This window comes from Dioscorea cayenensis, chromosome 9 (genome assembly GCF_009730915.1).
Source record: "Dioscorea cayenensis subsp. rotundata cultivar TDr96_F1 chromosome 9, TDr96_F1_v2_PseudoChromosome.rev07_lg8_w22 25.fasta, whole genome shotgun sequence".
NCBI lineage: Eukaryota > Viridiplantae > Streptophyta > Magnoliopsida > Dioscoreales > Dioscoreaceae > Dioscorea > Dioscorea cayenensis.
In genome coordinates, this window is record NC_052479.1 from 10,038,347 (window position 1) to 10,045,375 (window position 7,029).

The 7,029-nt window shown below is 42.6% G+C and overlaps 1 non-coding gene across 1 annotated transcript; it reads left to right on the forward strand.

The window, feature by feature from the left end:
• The first annotated feature begins 217 nt into the window (after positions 1 to 217).
• LOC120269811 lies at positions 218 to 325 on the forward strand. Its single transcript, XR_005539445.1, has one exon. It is a non-coding gene; the product is annotated as a small nucleolar RNA R71 (small nucleolar RNA).
• Positions 326 to 7,029: the final 6,704 nt, after the last annotated feature.

A 7,029-nucleotide genomic window follows, 5' to 3' on the forward strand; every position in this document is an offset into this window, starting at 1 on the left:
CTGCCAATGAGGTTACCACATCAATTTCATGGAGACCGGCCACCTTTTTCTTCTCTCTAGCATTCCATTGGTAGCTATTTAACCCCATTTCCTCAATTAATTGACGAGCCTCATCGGGGGTTTTGCTACCTAAGGTACCTCTTGCTGCCGCATCCAAGAGTTGCCTTGTACTCGGGTTCAAACCATTGTAAAAGGTTTGAACAATCATCCACTCGGGAATCCGTGTTGCGGACACTTTCTCGGGAGCTCCTTGAACCTTTCCCATGTCTCGAATAGAGACTCCAATTCCAACCGAACAAAGGGACGAGATCTCATTCCTAAGCTTTTGCTCGATTTTTCCGGGAGGAAAAATAACGGGACTAGAAAAAGTTTCTACCATCTCCTCCCATGTAGTGATTGATGCTCTAGGTAATGAGTGTAGCCACTGCTTCGCTCTCCCATTCAAGGAAAATGGGAAGGCTCTTAATTTGATGTCATCATCCGTCACCCCATTTATCTTCAGCATATCACACACCTCGAGAAAAGCTCTCTATGTGATCTGTTTGGATCCTCATCGGCCAAACCGTTGAATTGTGCTGGGATCTGCGAAAGCATATGGATGAATGCCGACTTTTAGGGTCGAGTTCGAGCATGTAATCGAGGGGACGCACAATACTCGATTGTGTCCCCAACACTGAAGGTCTGGCATAGTCGGATAGTGTTCGTTGTTGCTCATTCTGTTCTGCTATGTTTTCAGATTCCTCTCCTTCCAAATCAATTTGAATTATCTTTCGTTCTTGCACAGGTTCTTTCCCTTTTCTTCTAAGTGTATGTTCAAGCTCAGGGTCTCCTTCAATCAATATTGATGGATTCCCTCTGGTCATAACCTAGAGCTGCACTGATAAGTGCTTGTGGGATATGAATGCGAAGCATTATTTCCTTATGTTGAGCATTACTTTCCTCCGATTTTACACTAATATGTGTGTTTTTATGTTACTTTCGTGCATGTAGGGTTGTGAAACCAATTATGAAGGAAAGAAGCCAATGTGGATCACAATGCACCGATTTTGGATGAAATCTTGCTAAAGTTCAAACGCGAAGATATAAGTCGGGTGCGAGATGCTAGAGTGTGTGCCAACATCCCCGTATTTGAGTTTACACAACCATTTGGAGAGGCACAAGGGTAGTCACACTCAAGCATTCCGACTTATGCACATAGAACAAGATCTCCATCATCTTATCCGTCATTGAAGAAGCAAATCGATCCACGACATAAACGTGTGCCCGTTTATGTTACCTCGATGAAAAGTGGATTTAGGAGTATTTTTTGGCAAAATATTGTAGGGAAATCATCATGAGCGATTCTTCGTTCATACGGCGTGTGGAAATTATCCACGGCCGTGTGGAAATCCACGACGGGCGCGTGTTCCAGACACTCGCAGTGAGTCGCTCGATTCCACCCTATTTAAAAGGCTGATTTCAGCCCCGATTTCAGACATTCTTTTTCTCCATCTTTTTCCCCAACTTGTTAGAGGACTTGGCTAGGGTTTCGAGGGGTATTGGTCAAGGTTTTGGAGAAGTTCTACGGTTCCAACATCGTGATTCCATTAGGAAGAAGGTTGGTATGGGAGCTTCGATCGAGGGTGTATCCTATACTCGGGACGAAGGAATCTTTGGACGACGAGTAGAGGACTCTCCACAAAACCATCGACACGACCATCGAGGGGGTTTCTTTATGGATTCATTGGTTTTACATTCGATTTTTTTAATTGTATTAAGCTTCATGGAGAGCTAAACCCCTAGTGGGTACTTGGATGATTGTGAACCCTAGGATGTATTCGTTTCATTGAACTTCTTTATTATGCTTTCAATAAATTGATGTTTATTGTGAGTTCCAACCTGAATGCTTGATTGTATGAACATTTCCCTAGAGTGACACTAGGGTTGAGAGTTCTTGTTGGTAAACTTGTGAGTGAGTGACACACCACGGCGTTAGACAAAAGCTAGGTTGGAGAGGGTTGAGAGGGTGAGTCGAGGGAGTGCAGGGGCGTCCCCTTTCCCTCCGGCGTGATAGATTCTACCTCCATTCCTTGAGTTCTTTGCGGCCATAATAGAGTGAGTGGTCTAAGGGATGAACCTTCACTGGGACCTAGTTGCGCGTGCAATGGAGTGAAGCGTTGAGAGGATCTTAGTATCTAGGGCTTAATTGTGGCTAGGGGACCTTCCGCTGGACCAAAGAGTTAGGTCTATATTTAGGAAGAGATTTATCACTTGGAATGCCTAGAGTTCATTGCAACTCTGTCGCGAGTGCGAGTGTTGAGATTGTTCGATTTTTCCTCCGGGACATGTATAGAGTTAGGCATAGTTGACCTTAGATTTGGGACTATGTATGTAAAGATTTCCACGACTCACCATTGCATTGATTAGGAAGCATAATAGAGAGTTCTTGCACTTGAAGCGATTATCCTAGGTAAAGCATTATCCGAGTACCCCATCTTTATCGATTGCCTTACCCTCTTCTTACTTTTGCTCTTTCACTTATTGATTTTATTGTTGAGAATTGAATCAATTTCACACCTATCACAATTGATCTTCCACATAGCTAAGAATCAAATTAAGTATTTTCACTCCCTACTCCCTGTGGATTCGACCCCGCTCACCCAGGATTATTACTTCGACAAGCCCGTGCACTTGCGGAATATAAGCAAGGGGAACTTGTCATGCACCAAAAATAAAGAAAAAAAAATCAGAACAATGATAGAATAAGAAGACGTGAAATAGAATGTGTGGTGAAATAGCTAAGAAAACAAAGTGCAAAGTATCTCTAAACACCTATTCCCCGGCAACGGCGCCAAAAATTTGACAAGGTTCCATTGCGTATATCCCGCAAGTGCACGGGTTTGTCGAAGTAATAATCCCGGTTGAGCGGGTATCGAATCCACAGGGAGTAGGGAATAAAAAAATACTTAATTTGATTCTTAGCTATGTAAAAAGATCAATGATAATGAGTGTGACAATGATTCAATTCTCAACAGTAAAAAGCAACAAGTAAGAGAGCGAGTAAAGAAGGGGGTAAGGTAAAGCGATAAAGATGGGGTACCCGGATAATGCTCCACCTAGGATAATTGTTTCAAGTGCAAGAACCCTCTATTATGCTTCCTAATCAATGCAATGGTGAGTCGTGGAAATCCTTAATTACATAGTCCCAAATCTAAGGTCAACTATGCCTAACTCTATACATGTCCCGGAGGAGAAATAGAACAATCTCAACACCTCGCACTCGCATAGAGTTGCAATGAGCTCTAGGGATTCCAAGTGATAAATCTCTTCCTAATTATAGACCTAACCCTTTTGTCCAGGTGGAAGGTCCCTAACAACAATTAAGCCCTAGATACTAAGATCACCTCAACGCTTCACTCCGTTGCAGAGCAACTAAGCCCCAGCGGAAGTTCATCCCTTAGACCATTCACTCTATTATGGCCGCAAAGAACTCGAGGAACGGAGGTAGAATCTATCATGCAGGAGGGGAAAGGGGACGCTCCTGTACCTCTCGACTCAACTTCTCAACCCTCTCCAACCTAGCTTTGTCTAACGCTCGTGGTGTGTCACTCACTCACAAGGTTACCAATAAGAACTCTCAACCCTAGTGTGACTCTAGGGGAAATGTTCATACAATCAAGCATTCAAGGTTGGAACTCACAATAAACATCAATTTATTGAAAGCATAATAAAGAGGTTCAAAGAAACAAATACATCCTAGGGTTCATAATACTCGAGTACCCACTAGGGGTTTAGCTCTCCATGAAGCTAAGTACAATCAAAGAAATAGAATGTGAAAGCAATGAATCCATAAAGAAACTCTCTTGATAGTCGTGTCGATGGTCTTGTGGAAAGTCCTCTACTCGTCGTCCAAGAATTCCCTAGTCCGGTATAGGATACGCCTCGGCGGAAGCTCCCCTACCAACCTTCTTCCTAAGGAATGACGATGTCGGAGCCGTAGAACCTCTCCAAAACCTTGGTCAATACCCCTCGAAACCCTAGCCGAAAGCCTCTCTCAAGTTGGGGAAAAGATGGAGAAAAGAATAACAAAATCGGGGCTAAATCGGCTTTGAATAGGGCTGGAATCGGGCGACTACACGGCCGTGGATAATTTCCACACGCCCGTGTGGATTCTATGTTTCTCTGGTTTCTCGGCCGGCTGTGAGCAGTGCTGCTACAGTATATGCTACAATATTGCTACAGTGCTCTACTACAGTATTCGGCCTGGATAGCTTCCCAATTCCATACTTTCATCGGGATAACGCAACGGGCACACGTTCACGTCGTGGATCACTTGCTTCTTCAATAGTGTACACGTTGGTGGAGCTCTTGTTCTATGTGCATGAGTCAGAATGCTCAAATGTTTCTGCCTTTGTGCCCCTCCAAATGGATGTGCCCACTCGCATACGAGGAGGTTGGCACACACTCTAGCATCTCACACCTGACATATGTCTTCGCGTTTGAACCTTAGAAAGATTTCCTCCAAAAATTGGTGCATTATGATCCACATTGGCCTATTTCCTTCATACTCGGCCTCACAACCCTACCTGCATAAAAAGTAACATAAAAACACACATATTAGTGTAAAAAAACCCGAGAAAAAGTAATGCTCAACATAAGGAATGAACGCTCCGCATTCAGTATCGCACAAGCACTTATCAAACTCCCCACACTTAAACTTTTTGCTTATCCTCAAGCAAACATTAAAAACATTCGTGCATTAATGAAGAAAAATATTGAAAGTGCTTGGCCTTAGGTTCACCAAGGTACACAACGAAAGTATTCTACAATTAAAGGAAAAATTTTCAACACTAAATACGAAAAAAAATCAATGCTCTAGCTAAAAACTTGAATAAAAAAGGACAACAACCCAATTTTTTTGTATGTGTGTAAACTCACTCAAAACAACCCAAGGTATATTCCTCAAAGTTCTAAGTGCAAGGGACTTAATTATCTACAAAAGTGACAACAATTTCAAAGATGGTAGTAGTTTCACACATCCTCTAAGGTAGCCCTTTCCAAAGCGGCCGCTAAGGTGGCTTTCACACTTTCGAGGTGGTAGCTCTTTCTATCCGAGTGGTAGCTTTCACTCATCCTATGAGATAACTCTTTCTCTCATTAGGGCATAACTAGTATCCGACTTATGAGAGTAGCTTCATACTTCATAGGTGGTAGCTCTTTCCACCCAACAAACACAAATAAACAATAAAACTATTTTGTTCCTTCTTTTCATTTTTTTTTTTAGAATTTAGCACAAGAAAATAAACCTAACTAGTCCCTTTAACATCGAACATGAGTTTCCAATAGAGTTCAAAGAGTGAGTAGTGCACTAAGTGTAAATTGGGCAAAAATTCCTAAAAATTCAAGCAAGAACAAGAGCATGAAAACATTCAATGTTAGAAATTCTCCTAAACTTAAGAATACAATCATTGCAACTAAGGTGAACCGCCATTGGCTATGTGAGCATATAACAATCAAGAATAATAGAAAAGATGTGCGCATTATGAAACTCCCCCCCACACTAAAGTTGTACATTGTCCCCAATGTACACATGCAAGCTCACTCAAAATATATATATCATTCAAAAATAGATGTGGGGTAAGCAATCAAAACATTACTCCCTTGACTCCTAGTGTTGCGTTTGATGAAGCTAATTCCATGGGAGTAGTGTTCCGACTGGTTGAGAGGCTTACACGGCCAAGTGCCTCAGCACCTTGGCCGTGCCTATAACTAAGTCTCAATTCCCAAGAAGCAGCACTGTTCACAGCCGGCCGAGAAAAATAGGAGTTTAGAGAATCCACACGGGCATGTGGAAATTATCCACGCCCGTGTGGAAATTCCAAATGGGCGTGTGAAGTATCCACGCCCGTGTAGTCGCCTGATTCTAGCCCTATTTAAAGCCGATTCAGCCCCAATTTTAGTATTCTTTTCTCCATCATTTCACCAACTTGAGAGATGGCTTTAGGCTAGGGTTTTGAGGGCTATTGGCTAGGGTTTTAGAGGAGTTCTACGGCTCCAACATCGCGCGTCATTTGGAAGAAGGTTATTGGGAGAGCTTTCGTCGGCACCGATCCGGCGAGGTGTATCCTAGGCCGGATAAAGGATCCCTTGCGATGAGTAGAAGACTCTCCACAAGACCATCGACACAACCATCGAGGAGGTTTTCTATGGATTCATTGCTTTTACATTCTATTTCTTTGATTGTACTTAGCTCCATAGAAAGCTAAACCCCTAGTGGGTACTTGGGTATTTGTGAACTCTAGGATGTATTTGTTTCATTGAATCTCTTTATTATGCTTTCAATTAATTGATGTTTATTGTGAGTTCCAACCTTGAATGCTTGATTGTATGAACATTTCCCCTAGAGTGACACTAGGGTTGAGAGTTCTCGTTGGTAACCTTATGAGTGAGTTACACACCACGAGCGTTAGACAAAGCTAGGTTGGAGAGGGTTGAGAGGGTGAGTCGAGAGGTACAAGAGCATCCCCTTTCCCCTCCGACGTGATAGATTCTACCTCCGTTCCTCGAGTTATTTGCGGCCATAATAGAGTGAATGATCTAAGGGATGAACTCCCACTGGGGCTTAGTTGCGCGTGCAACGGAGTGAAGCATTGAGGTGATCTTAGTATCTAGGGCTTAATCGTTGTTAGGGACCTTCCACCTGGACCAAAGAGTTAGGTCTATAATTAGGAAGAGATTTATCACTTGGAATCCCTAAATCTCATTGCAACTCTATGCGAGTGCGAGGTTGAGAGGTTATCTAATCTCACCTCCGGGACATGTGTAGAGTTAGGCATAGTTGACCTTAGATTTGGGACTATGTAATTAAAGATTTCCACGACTTACCATTGCATTGATTAAGAAGCATAATAGAGGGTTCTTGCACTTGAAACAATTATCCTAGGTGGAGCATTATCCGAGTACCCCATCTTTATTGATTGCCTTACCTCCTCCTTTACTTGTGCTATCTTACTTGTTGCTTTTACTTTTGAGAATTGAATCATTGTCACA